This window comes from Mycteria americana, chromosome Z (assembly GCF_035582795.1).
Source record: "Mycteria americana isolate JAX WOST 10 ecotype Jacksonville Zoo and Gardens chromosome Z, USCA_MyAme_1.0, whole genome shotgun sequence".
Lineage (NCBI taxonomy): Eukaryota > Metazoa > Chordata > Aves > Ciconiiformes > Ciconiidae > Mycteria > Mycteria americana.
Window position 1 is genome coordinate 34926191 of NC_134396.1, and position 15158 is coordinate 34941348.

Sequence of the window (15158 nt, forward strand, 5' to 3'; positions counted from 1 at the left end):
CAATCCCCTTACTCATGCTTTAAGAAAGGATGGGGAAGCAGAAAAAGTAGGAAAAAAGCTGTGACAGAAAATGGCATTGCTATCTGGGACTCTGGCAATATTATAAAGCAGGATTTTAAAACAAAATTTTGCAGTGGCTGTACCTCCTTTGTCCAGATACGTGTTTCCACAGTGTATATATTTACATACATGCATGGGTATATAAACATGTGTTTCAGTACATGTGGATCTTCACATGGAGATACGTAATTGAAACGATTAATTCCATTTAATAACAGTCTATGAAATGTTGTGCCTTAAATGGCTCATTGTAAAGCCTGTCATAATGGCAATTCAATTAAATGATACTGTATTATTATTCCTCACCCTATGTGCAAAATCTGGTGAAAACATTACTGAAATTGGGAGAAACCATTCTAAACATCAGCAGAAAGGAGTGTTTGATTAGAGTCAGAACAGTGCCTTTCAAAACCTCTGACAGGTAAATTATGAATATATACAGATATGCTTTCATTATATAATGTTAATTTGAAGTAAGAAGTTCAGACTGCCCATGGGGCTTTAAAAATACCATACTATGCATTCAAAGACTAAGATAAGTGGGACATATATTTCTCAAAAAATAAAAAGAAGAGCTTCAACTGGTTTTTGAATTCTCTTTTGCAAACACCTAAAACAATCTGGAGCTGGTCCCAACTCTTCAGTTCTGTATTAATACAGAGAATGATGAAAAGCATCTTTATTTCCCTCCATACCGGATCTTAACTTAGAACTTTTTCTTAAGTGCAACTTGTGCTAGAACTATTGCAGTTTTTGAATCCTGTTTTCTTGGAGATTTACAGCTGCCACAGTCTCCAAACTGTATTTGCTGAATTTACTGAGTTAACTTCTGTGTGATAGGCCAACACATTTTTACAAATGTGATGCTCAGTTACTGGGAGAAAAATGGAAGATCTCTTTTAAAAGGCTACAAGGATGAAGATAATTACAGAGCAGAGCTCTTAAACATTTTTCACTGAGTGAATTACATACTAGTTGGAAAACACAGGGCTAGAACACAGAGAAACATAGCGTTAAATGCTGTTCAGAGGAAAAGATATGACAATAACTGGCACCAAAAAAAAAAAAAAAGAAAAAGGTGATCCAATACACTTCTATGACATTTCTAGCAGTTGAGAAGTGTACAGTCAAATTTACAGTCACTCTTGGGGTGTTATGTGGCATACTTACATTCACACATACATCCAATAAATATTCAATAAGTGACTGTGCTTACAATCTTTAAAGTTAAAAAACCTTGTGTATAGCTTTTAAACTAAAAATTAGTGTTGGTAACCTGGCTGCATATCTCAATTCCTACTCAGGGATTTATGTGGGCCCCTGTGCATCTTTGAAGCACAGGACTTTTGCTGTCAGATCAGGTTTTTATTTTGAAAAATGCAGGTGAGTTGAAGTATGCTGGTTAAAGAGTTGAATGGTGACTTACCTCAGTGAACTATGAGGCCATGAGATGGGTTGACCTTGGCTGGATGCCAGGTGCCCACCAAAGCTGCTCTATCACTCCCCTCCTCAGCAGGACAGGGAAGAGAAAATATAACGAAAGCCATGTGGGTCAAGATAAGGACAGGGAGAGATCACTCACCAGTTACCATCACAGGCAAAACAGACTCGACTTGGGGAAATTAGTTTAATTTATTACCAATCAAATCAGAGTAGGATAATGAGAAATAAAAACTAAATCTTAAAACAACTTCCCCTATTCCTCTCTCCTCCCTGGGCTCAACTTCAGTCCCTATTTTCTCTATGTCCCCCCGAGTGGCACAGGGGGACGGGGAATGGGGGTTGTGGTCAGTTCATCACACGTTGTCTCTGCCACTCCTTCCTTCTCACACTCTTTCCCTGCTCCAACATGGAGTCCCTCACACCGGAGACAGTCCTCCATGAACTTCTCCAATGTGAGTCCTTCCCATGGGCTGCAGTTCTTCATGAACTGCTCCAGCATGGGTCCCTTCCACAGGGTGCAGTCCTTCAGGAACAGACTGCTCCAGCGTGGGTCCCCCGTGGGGTCACAAGTCCTACCAGCACACCTGCTCCTGCATGGGCTCCTCTCTCCATGGGGGCACAGGTTCTGCCAGGAGCCTGCTGCAGCACAGGATCTGCATGGGGTCACAGCCTCCTCTGAGCTCCCATCCACCTGCTCTGGTGTGGGGTCCTCCATGGGCTGCAGGTGGATATCTGCTTCACCATTAACCTCCATGTGCTGCAGGGGGACAGCCTGCCTCACCATGGTCTTCTGCATGGGCTGCAGGGGAATCTCTGCTCCAGCGCCTGGAGCACCTCCTCCCCTCCTGCTCCACTGCCTTGGTGCCTGCAGGGCTGTTTCTCTCACATATTCTCACTCCTCTCTCCCAGCTGCTGTTGCACAGCAGGTTTTTTCCCCTTCTTAAATATGTCATCACAGAGGCGCTGCCACCGTCACTGATGGGCTCAGCCTTGGCCAGCAGCTGGTCCATCTTGGAGCTTGCTGGCCTTGGCTCTATTGGACATGGGGGAAGCTTCTAGCGGCTTCTCACAGAAACCACCCCTGTAACCCCCTGCTACCAAAACCTTGCCATGCAAACCCAATACAGGACAATTTCTGAAGAGAGATCACACCCACTTGTGGCACAAGGGAGCACAAACTAGTATGACTTATGTAAAAACTGTTATTTGAAGAGTTGATCTGTCCTTGGAAGCAAAGTACATGGTTGCTCTTTGCCAGACAGTAGTGATAAAGAATAAGGCATAACTTGCAAAAACTTGGATACAGTAAAGTACTGTCTGGTTTGCCCCGAGAAACTATTTGACAGAGAAGTTGAACTGATTTTTGATTTCAGCTAGAGATATGGGTGTTCAGCTCATGCAGTAACAGTATTTCTCAGAGACATCACCCAGCTAGGGTGAAGTCCTTCAAATTAATGTCTTTCAAAATAAAGAATCACTTCCAGAATTTCAAATGTTATCCTGTATGCTCAGTTTTTTCCATCTATATTATAGAAATAATAATTTACAAGTACTTTACAGTGGCATTGTGAGGACATCTTAAATAACATCATTTTATCAGGAGACCTGTTAAAATGCACAATCCCAAGAGCACAGTAATTTTTTTTTTTTTAAGTTGGACATCATGAAACCACAACTTGTTATCCTACTGTCATAATATTAATCTTTGGGTGACCTTTAAAAGTAATTTGTGTTCCTTTAACTCCTTATTTCAGTATTGACAGAAGTGGCTGCCAGCAAAACTACTCTGTGTCTTATAATGCTTCATGAGGATATATCAGAGGAGTTTTCCAGGCTAAAAGAATATCATCTCACTTCATTATGGTAATTATGTTTTTCATTTCTTGTGTGGCTAAACAGGGCAGGTTTTGGTATTTTCTGTGCTGTGAATACTTATAGTATGAAGTAAATTAGACCCAAGCTGCAAATACAAATAGATGGGAAATTTTGTAGACTTACATATCAAGGGTTAACACTGAAACCCTGGGCAAAATAATTAGTGGACTTTCTTTGCCCTTGGACATGTGGCTGGGCTCAGCTGGAGAGAATTATGCTGTTAAGAAAGGGACTATGAGAAGAGCTTTAATTCTTGCTACTGTCTTGTTTCTGTGTTGACTTGGGAAGTGGAGGGAGGGAGGGAGAGAGGAATCTGGCTGTGAAAAGTCCTTTTGACTCCATTTAGTGGCTGTTACTTCTTCCAACCTTAGCTCACCTTAGAAAACAGCCAGATTGATGGTAGTGGAATGTAAGTATTCTTAGATCTAACAGTTGAATAAAGATAATTTTAGGCAATTATAATAAAATTCAGAAAGTAGAAAGGAAGATCAAATAGCTATGATGCAAGCCAGGAGAAAACTGGGGTTTATGCAGATAATATAAAAGTACGGGTAGTGAAAAGACAGGAAATCCCTTTATTTCTAGGGCTGGTTAATTGAGGTCACATAATTAAACATTACGGCTGTCAAGGGGGACAGCAAGTTATATTGCTTTTGGCATGGAGCTGCCAGTGGCTGTCACTGGTAGCCCTACACCTTTTTGGATTGTCAGGGAATGATTTTAAGATATATGAAGTTATAAATAGAGGGGTGCAATCAGATCTTAGACATTGAATTTTCAGGCATTTGTGTGTGTTTTTCTACTAGAGAAATGCAGGGGGAGGGAGGTCCATGCTGCAAGACTACTAATCAACCGGTGCTCATTAGTTCATTATGTAGGTGCATAATTTGACAAGCAGTATTGGGAGTGGTTTGCTTCTGAAGATGAAATGAGCTATTAAAAGTATTACTGACTGCATTCAAAATGTATTTTGAAATTTTTAAGGCATATCTTGGTACTTGGGGAGGAAAAGATGATTGGACTTCTCTACCTGTGCCTGCAGTGCTGCTTCAGCTGAGGACGAACAAAGAGGTTTAGGCAGTACCACAACTCAGCACTGTAGTGGAGAAAATAGGCACTCTGCCTCCCACTGTGAGATGAGAGCCCTTCTGAAAATAGTTTCCTTGTGGCCAGCTGTTCCAAAAGGAAGAGAGTGAAGAAAGCAAAATGGTGTGCCTCCTAAAAAATCCATTTGTCTCATGCCTTCTCAGAAAAGAAGACAAAGTATTTTCACAGGACTGGGAACTACTCATCTCTGAGTGGGGGACCATAGAAGAAGATAGAAATACAGCCAATATAATTTACTTCTTATTTTCAAGTGCCAGGTAACTGTTGAGCTGTTTTAATGATTCCTTAATGCATTTCAAATATGATCATTGTTGGTGTAGGATTTTATTGTGCTCACCTTGTGAAATGTTCATGATTTGCTCCTAAAATAACTTCATGCTTTACACAGAGTTTTGGGGCAACTTATCCACAGTGTCTGTCTTCCTCCTGAGTGCAAGATAGATGAAAGGCTACATGGGCTGAAATTTCAGTATTAATTTCAGTATTAATGGTGAAATTTCAGTATTAACTGTCCTGGGGTAAGAAATGTTTTATTGTCTCTGAGAATGAGGTTCACATAGATGGAGTTATTTAATTATTAGAAACCAGACCATCATAAAGCCAAACATTGCATGTGGGTTTCTAGCTTGGAATCCTTTGCAATGTTTTGAGGAAAAATCCCTTCTTTTACACACTGGTGAGTTTTAGGCCACTAACAGCATGTAAGGCAGTGGGCCATCTCCACCATATGCTATTACAAAAGACAGAAAGACAGCAAATATTCAGAGGGGATGAAGAGAGCATATTAGGCACGAAACAGCCATCAGCCTGCTGTCTTCGGGCAGATATATCTGAATGCTGTGTCTGCTGTGGTATGAAGCTGCAATGGCACATCCAAGCTGAAAATATAACCAATAATCCTCTACTGACTGCTGCTCATAATACCTCCTTTTTTTGTGTGGTAGTACTGGAATGGTAGCTGCCTTTCCCAGCACTCTGCTTTTCACTCCGTCTTGTTTCTTTACTTTTTGCAGGATGTAGATGGAAAAGAAGTATTGGGTCATCTGGTCTTAGCTTTGCTATCACCAGACTAAATACTTCTGCTACAGGATTGTGGATATCACAGTTCACAAAAATAGGTTGAAAAAGGGAAGGAAGTAGTAAAACTTCCATTTTCTGTTGCAGACACTATTTCTTTTGCTAAGAATGTCAAATATGACAACAGCTTTTTTCCATTTTTGCTATTCTGTTATCATATTTTCTCTTTACTGTTGAAGGAAAACTATCTATCTCCAACAAAAGGGGAGAAGGCAGCAGGAAAAGGAGACTCAGAATGTTATTCCTCCATAGAGAAAACAAAGTCAAACAATCTCTGCTAACAGCCTTTACTCCTACTGCCACCGTTGATAAGAAGAGAATAAATAAACTCTGGCAGCAGCAGTTACAGCTGAGGCTGCCAAAAGGGCAGGAAGGTATTGGAGAAAGGTGAGTAGCTGGTGTGACCATGTCTAATTCAATAGACACAATATAATTATAGACAAAAAAATTAACAGTAGAATATGAAAGAGTACATGCAGTCTAAATGTGCCCAAGACTGCATACATTCAGTGTATGAGGGTACTCTCAGTCATAGCAGGCATCCATGCCGTCTGATAAGTGCTCCAGGAAGTTAGCTTGAAGAGCAGCAAACACTCCCAAGGAGGTCAGCACATATATTGAGTAAACACAAAGAGAGATCACCCTTTACTGCTTTATTCCTTGCTAAGGGAAGTGGTTCTAGTGTGAGCGTGAAACCTGATCATGAGACAAGCTAGGAGAAAACCCCTACTTTTGACACTTACAGACCTCCTATCAACTAACAAGTGTCATATGAAGACTCCTTGCAAGTCCCAAGATGACAACGGCAATGGCAATGGTGCTACCCCCTGGAAATACTGTTGCAGAATCAAGTCATCAATAGCTAAATAGGACTGCTTTCACACAGCTGCGCACAGGGAGAGAGAGGTGGACAGGGAGACAAATTCTATCACTGGTCTTGAGCGCTGAGTGAAAGCAGCTGCTGCGTCTTTCTTCTCCATATGCACGTTTAACCCCTGAGCGCCAGGTGCCTTGGTATAGCAATATATAACTATATATATGTGTTATACATACATAAAAATATTCACCAAGAACAACGCAAGGTCTTTGGGAATTAGAGCCCTATATAAGTGATGCCTTTTTACAAAGTAGGTAGAAGTTTGTAAAAAAAACCCCTCACCTAATGAAACTAACTGGCAAGTTTTTTTACTTGAATAATACATCGAGCTCTGAGACCAAATTCATGATGGTTATTCATGTGGATGATTCCCAGGGTGATGAAACACCGCAAATTCTGGGATGTGCTGCCTCTGTTGTGGTTACAATGGTTATTACAATATTACTAAGCAGGTGAAAGTAGAATTGTCCCCTCAAAAACCATCAAAGGCAAAGGAGTGAAGAGAGCTATTTCAGAGAATGCTGGTCCTCTGGGTGTCATGTATTTGCTTACATGGATGTTTGTTTACCCACTTACCCATGTAGACCATCCTGTGTTCATGGGCAGAACATTCTGTGGAATGGGAAATTGCCACTCCACCGCTCTTGAAGGACTATGGTTCCTGTAAGGACTGCCAATTCTGAATAGGTAAATCAAGTTTTTGCCTAAAATAGAAGCCTTCTGTTCAGAACTTTTCTGATCTGAGCTACTGCCTGACAGATCTTGCTATGAAACTCTATGGGTGCTAACCTGCTGCCTCCCGTGGGTGCCTGTGATACAGAAGCAGCACAATTGGTCATTTCAGATAGTATTTCAACATCTCCTCAGCATGATTTAAACTACTGTTGAGTCAAATCATTTGGTACTGAGCTTTCCAGTCTCCTTCCAGAATTCTTCATAAAAATGGACAGAAAGTGATGGGTCAGAGCTTAGGCACTGTGGGAACTTGCCACAGTTAAGCTTTCTGGGACCAAGAGTCTCCACCTCTATCCTTGGCCTTTGGTGGAACCACTTAGATCTGCGTAGCTTGGTTTTCACTATTTTCCCATCTTTTCTTGAGGCCAGACACTCATATTCATGCCTAAAGGAAGGCTCAGGAATGATTTGGCTTGCAGATGGGTTTCTCAAGAAGCACTATTGTGTTAATTGATCTGTCTATGGTGATCTTCAGTCTGCATATAAATCATCTTTGAGTGCCCGGTTACTTGAGCTTGTTTAATAAACATCTGGCCTGTTTCTGAAACACTGGAAACATAAGGGTATTTTCAGTGGGACACTAATGATTTGGCTGTACCAGGTACTTCCCTGTTATCAAGATACCCAAGATTGCATAGCTTTTGCAATCACAAAATTACAGAATAAGGTCATCTGGTCTGATCTCCTCCTCGAAGTAAAACCAACTTCAAGGGCAGTTCAGGTTGCTCTAGTTATGCGGTCTAATTTGAAGTATCTCCAAAGATATTCCACAGCTGCTTTAAGTAACATGTCCTGATGTTCGTCCATCCTCATTGTGACTTTTTTTTCTTGTATCTAATCAGAATTTCACTTAATGCAGCTTTTGTCCATGGCCTCTTATTTTTTCACTGTGTACCTCTGAGAAGAGTCTGGCTCTGTCAAAGTCATCAGTTAGCTCATCTCTCCCTAGCCTTCCCTCCCTTCTTCATTCGGGCTGAAGGAACATAATGGATAATTACGTGGTTTCTGGTCTGCACCAAAGTTTGTAAGAGAGATGTGAATTCAGTCTTCGCTGATTCTTCTTCTTTGCCTCATTGTAACCTATACAATAATGCTACTGACAACTGAAACCTGTTGGATTGAATCTTTATTACTGTGTCAGCTTCTTTAGTGCTAGATGAAACCATGTCAGCCCTGTATCTCTAGACAAGTGTCATTCTTTTCCAGTCTTTGTGTACGGGTGGGCGTCTTTCTCTGCAACTGTCACTCTGTGTACCTGTCTTTATTATGGAGTGATAGGAAAAGTGTGCTCTTTTGCATAAATGAAACAAGTAGAAGGTATGCAGTAACTATATGGAATCTGATATGGCCATGAAATTACTAATTATTTTTGCTTCTGAAAGTAAGGTAATTTCATGCTGAACTGCCTAGATACCTGAACAATTCACTTGCTTTTCATGTCTCAAAGTATATTTTATTCATTCTTTTTTTTTTTTTAAAACATCCTTAAAAAGATTTTCTAACGTACTCAGTTTTAACTGCACATCTTCAGCACTATTATGTAATGATTAGCTCGGTTTATTTTCTCAGCAGTGTTACCATATTTGCTAAGCATAAAGTACAAACTTGGTTGATAAACCCTGTGTTATTTTCCATGGAGAATTAGGTTTAGCTGGATACAAAGAATACATACCAGGGTTTCATATCTTACTTTTCATCAATGCCATCAGAATTTTATTGTGTATTAAAAAACATAAGGAATATAAAAACAATTTTTCTAGCATCCTTAATCACAAAGAAAAGCTCCAAAGTGCAACCTGAATTTAACATGTATCCAGTCCTGCCTGTTTCTAGTCCACTTCCTCAAGGAAGTATATCCCACTTTCCGTAACTGTTTATCCTCTGAAATAAATGGTGATGGGAACATGGAGCTCCAGTGGCCCTCATTCAGTCTAGAAATTACCAAAAAATATGTTATGGTTCTACAGACAAGCATAAGAAAGAGCCTTAGCAGCTACAGATAAGATGTTCCTCACCAAGTATTCTCTACCCTGACTATTTTTTTTTCTGCATGGGAAACCAAGTAGGTAGACATAAATAGTAAAACTCAAAGAAGGTATGGTCCCTTAAACAAATCTCACTGAGATATTCAGATATTTTACAGTATTACTGCCTCTTTTAAAATATGCTGCTTTTTTTTGTTGTTGTTTGGTTGGTTTTTTACTCTGGCAACTGTCTAATTAATTAAATGAACTGATCCTGCCTTTGCTGGTTTTTATGATTCTGGTACATAGTACCTAAACTGAATAAAATGCTTCTACTCACATTCATTTTGCATTTTGAAACAAAATAATGCAACACATGTTACCGACCTCCATGAGGTTCACTGTACCTGAATGATAACATCACAAAAACGTTAATAAAACCTGGTACTCTTTTTGGCAACACCTACAGAGAGCTCACACGCTCACTTTTTGGAGAATGAATTGTCTGTCCTTGTGTAGGGTATGGTGTCTTTGTAGCAAGGCTGAGGGTCAGCAGCAAGTAGCTTCCCTCAAAAGCAGTGTTGCTGTTTATGTGGAAGGGAAGCACTGCAGCTACCTGTGCTGTACCTTTTCTATGGACAGTGAGTTTCAAAGGCTATCAATCCAGCCACTTTTGTGAACTTTAAATGAGAAAGAGAGAGGAGGAAAGGCAGAGATAGGGAAAAGACAAAAGGCCTTACGGTATGAATGTCAAAGGACTGTTGACTAGCAAATATACAACCAAGGCGTTGTTACAGTGGAGGAAAATTCTAATCGGTGATATACAGTGCAAATACCAACCTCCCAGTAACTTGAAAAACAGAGTAATATGAATAGTACACTGACAGCTTCCCTACTTTCCTTCTTTATCCTATCTGTTCATGTCTCAGAGGCCAAGTAAATAGAAATCTTCTGAAAAGGCCTGCCTGAGAAAGCGGGAATCCTCCCATTTTCCTGAGGGGCAATTCAGCTTCCCTTAAACTTGCAGAATTCCCAGTGGCTGCTAAGAGTACCCTTGTAGTGCTGCAACTTCTGCCACTGTGAAACACAAATCTGACACAATTACAAGAGATAGATTGAGATGTTTCAATAGCTTCAGCCACCCATAAGGACAAGCGAAAACCTAGGACACAAGCCTCTTGCAGAAAACACCCTTTCTTTTGATTGAATGCCTTTTGAAATTGCCCTCATTATGGTGCAAGGTAACATGCAATGGGGTTGCCTCTCAAAGTGACCCTGTTAGAGATTGCCACTTGTGAGAAAATCCATTCAAAAGTGGAGGCTGGATGAAACTGTATAGCAGGTCAAATGGCACTAGTTAGAGAAATGAAGAGAGGTGCTCCAGTACAATGATTCTCTGGGAAGTTAAGCAACAATAACAAATTCCATGAATACAAATCTACAAAGATCAGAGAGATGAAAAACTGCCAGAAGCTAGTGAGAAAGATCTCTAAGCACTTCCTCCTTCCAGGCTCCACTGAGTGGAAGCAGCCCTTCAGTCCTGGGAAGAATGATGAAATCTCAGAAAATAAACATGCCGTGTGGTCCGGAAACACCTAGATGGAGATCTTTACGGAGTTACTTTCATCTGGGGTGTGCCTAGATTATCCCACTGTTGTCAAGGCTGTCCTGCAGCCTAGAAGTACAGCTTTTGGGTCCTCTGTCAACAGTGAGGTCTAGCTGATACAGCAGGGGGGTTCAGAAGAAGCCCCGCTCTCTTTGTGCTGTCAAAGCCCAGTGCAAAACTCAACTCACTTGATGGACAAGAAGAAGATAGATGAAGACAACACAAGGCTCTAGCGTTATTGACTCTAATCACCCATGAATGGACAGTCACTTTGGTGTGCCTCCTCACTCTGCAGAGATCACTGAGTTCAACAATCAGCTTTCTTTAAATACAAAGCAGTTGTCCTTGTTGACCTATGACAAGGACAAGGCACAGTGCAAAAGCTATTTGCAGTAGTCAGGTGAAAATGTAGGGGAGATGCACTGGTTTGAAATTGGTTTCTTTTCTGGGGTTTCCTGTGATGACTTTCTGCTCATCATTTTTCATTTCAGAGTACGAGGACCAATCAGTCAGCTGTGTGCTTTTCCTTTTTGCTGAACAGTACTTGGAAGTCAACACTCACTGCAGGTTACAGAATGAAACAAAAAATGGAAACGGTATGCTGCAGGTTATTTACAGATTGCTGCTGAGCAAATTTAATCACAGACCTCTGTAACTCTATCATCATTTCCCTTGATGAGAACGTCACAGACTTAAATTTTGTAAAGGAGGGGAAAAACAGACATAATCCCTGTATAACAGTAACAGCCAATTCTGCTGTGATGGGAAGAGGCACTGTATTAGGACCAATAGATTAGACCAACTTTTGCATTGCAGCTGGGACTCTTAATGGCCCTTAAAATTCCCCTGGCATTTCCCTGAGAAGGTAACTGAGCCCCTCAAAGAAGCTTTCATTTTTAGTCCTATTGAGAAGGCAGGATACATCATAATCATCTTGCTTAGTTGCCTCCTTATGAATTCTTTGCATGTAACAAATGTTTGAAGTAGAGTAATACATATCTTCAGTTCAGTGCAAGTGCCAGGTAAGTCGTGTGTGTCGTGGATCATAAGGAGGTTTCCAATTATGATAATCAATTATCTGGGAGGTTCAGTGTATATCCACTCCTTTTAGACCTGAATTTACCTTCAGGTTTGGATAAGAAACATCTGTTATTCCATCTATCATAATTTGTTTCTAACCAACAGAGGTGAATTAATGATTGCCAGAAAAGCTGGAAAACAAATGTATAGCTGAGGAATAACCATTGCAGGCTGCAGTCTGTGGTGCTCAGGGTCCCGGTGCATATGTGTATCATTGTCAGTTTGCTGGTGTAATAAAGCACAAAAGTAATTGGAAACCTGTTCCTTCTTTCTTGCTTATATCACCCAGACTGTTCTTACTTTGATCGTCCAGTTAAAACTTAACGGTGGCTTTTAGCAGTAAACCGCCTAATTATAATTATCTCTTGTGCTCTGCTCTCATAATATCTCATCTTTCGAAACCCCTCTACTGTTGCTCTGTGTATTTGGTTTGTGTGGCAAGGTTTTGGTAGCAAGGGGGCTACAGGGGTGACTTCTGCGAGAAGATGCCAGAAGCTTCCCCCATGTCCAACAGAGCCAATGCCAGCTGGTTCCAAGATGGAACCTCCACTGGCCAGGGCTGAGCCCATCAGTGATGGTGGCAGCACCTCTGTGATAATGTATTTAAGAAGGGGGAAAAAAACCTGCTGTGGAGCAGCAGCCAAAGAGAGAGGAGTGAGAATATGTGAGAGAAACAGCCCTGCAGACACCAAGGTCAGTGAAGAAGGAGGGGAGGAGGTGCTCCAGGCGCCAAAGCAGAGATTCCCTGGCAGCCCACGCAGAAGACCATGGTGAGGCAGGCTGTCCCCCTGCAGCCCACGGAGGTCCATGGTGGAGCAGATATCCACCTGCAGCCCATGGAGCACCCCACGCTGAAGCAGGTGGATGCACCCGAAGGAGGCTGTGACCCCATGGAGATCCTGTGCTGCAGCAGGCTCCTGGCAGGACCTGTGCCCCCATGGAGAGAGGAGCCCATGCAGGAGCAGGTTTGCTGGCAGGACTTGTGACCCCATGGGGGTCCCACACTGCTGCAGTCTGTTCCTGAAGGACTGCACCCTGTGGAAGGGACCCACGTTGGAGCAGTTCATGAAGAACTGCAGCCCATGGGAAGGCCTAACATTGGAGAGGTTCATGGAGGACTGTCTCCCATGGGTGGGACCCCACGCTGGAGCAGGAAAAGAGTGTGAGGAGGAAGGAGCAGCAAAGTCAACATGTGATGAACTGACCACAACCCCCTGCACCACTCGAGGGGAGGAGGTAGAGAAATTGGGAGTGAATTTGAGCCCAGGAAGAAGGGACGGGTGGGGGGAAGGCGTTTTAAGATTTAGTTTTTATTTCTCACTATCCTACTCTGATTTGATTGGTAATAAATTAAACTAATTTCCCCAAGTCGAGTCTGTTTTGCCCATGATGGTAACTGGTGAATGATCCCTCCCTGTCCTTATCTCGACCCACAAGCTTTTTCTCGTATTTCCCCCTCCCTGTCCAGCTGAGGAGGGGAGTGACAGACCGGCTTGGTGGGCACCTGGCAGCCATCTGGGGTCAACCCACCACACTCTGCTTTTGTGAACATGCTTGGTTTCCTAGGTGTATATACATACAGCTATCCAACATTGCATTTAAGGCCAATGACTATATATAGTCTATGTTTATGTGTTTTGTCCACTTCTTTTCGTGCAGCCTTTCCGCTAGTCTGTGCTTTTCCTGTCCTCTGTCTCCTATCGCTATCTGTATTTCTTTTCTGTCCTGCTTGTTTCAAAACATCTCCCCACACTTGCAACAGATTCTAACTTAAGCCAAAAATGCTTTTTTAAGTTTCATACCTTGGGTTAGCACTAACATGTTCTGCTAACCCTTCGTATTCTAATTCCCTCAGTGTTGCTGTCTGCTTACCCAGAGAAGAAATCCTACAAGTTGCGACAGAAAAGGGAACCTTTCTGCAAGGTTTCAGGCAGGAACCTCATCTCTGTAAGGATAACTATTTAAGCTCAGGTAACTAATCCATAATACCCCAGATATCCTCCAGGATTTTTTTTTTTCTTGTACAGTTTATGTGCCTCAGCAGGGAAAGTGCCTGAACCACTGGAGTGGAAATTAGAGTAATCGTTCCCTGGAATTTTGTTTCCTTCTTCCAGCTCATGAATACTGAAAATGACCATCACAAGTCGCTCCTTTTAAGACAATTTGGTCAATGAGAGTAGACATTTTCACTGTGTTATTGTTAAGACTAGTGTAACTGCCAAAAGTATTTATGATTTTTTTTTCCCTCTGTTGTTAAAATAAACCCATCTATCAGGCTGTCAGCTCATGTGAAAAACAACACAAAATTTAATCTGAAAAACTCCACATATGGCTTCCTAAGTGTCAGCCGTGTGGGTTATTATGACTAATTTCAAAGAAAGGGCCTCTGATGTCCAATGTGACTCATTGCAGAGTGTCCTGAAGAGAATGGTGAGTGAAAATCTGTACCAAATGAGAGCCTGTAAGAATAATTGTTGAGTAAAAATGTCTTATTCCAGTAAATTATATCAGATTAGAAAATTATATTAGCTTTGGCATGCAGTGGATTTTCTTTTGACTGTGATTTTAATATTTGTTTTGGTGTGATAGCTCTCTTGCCTCTATATCACGAGCACTGTTACTTACGGGTGCAACTCATTCCCTGAAAAGGTCCAACTATTTTATTTCTACAGAGCATTTGAGCAGGACTTAAACAGTGCTGTCTCCATACCTAAATGTAAGAAAGAAAATGAAGAAGCTATGATTTAAAAAAAAAGGTTTTGTAGTGTTGGTTGTTGCTGGTTTTCGGTTTCTTTTCTGTCTAATTCTCTGTCTACTGCAAAGATTTGTATGTAGCAACAGAAGACTGTATCCATGAGAAAAATAGATAAAGGGACCAAGCTTTGAAGCAGCTTAGTGTACATCTGCAAGTAGTAACAGGGATCTAGCATATTGACAGCTAGTGCACTTGGCACATTGCACCATGATTATCCACTTGAACCAGGGCAGCAGGCTCAGCCTGGCAAAATCCTTCCTGGTAAGAGTTAACCCGTGTATAGTACCGACCTGCTTGAAGTCTTTCTATAGGGTCATCTGTTTGGTCTTTTTAAGCTGAATTATTTTCAGCTTCTTTCTCATTTTTGCCATGCATTTAAGTAAGCATACTCCTGTCCATATGGGACTCCTTAATGGAAGCACTGTCTGACCGGCACGGGGTATGCTTGTACTTGTGGGAAGCTGAGGGGCCCCGTCAGTGATGTGAAATGTTTGCATCAATTGAGCCACTATTTTGGACGGTGGAGCCTCATATGGGCATGAGGTAACCAGAAAGGCTTATAGGAGCAAATTTTTACCC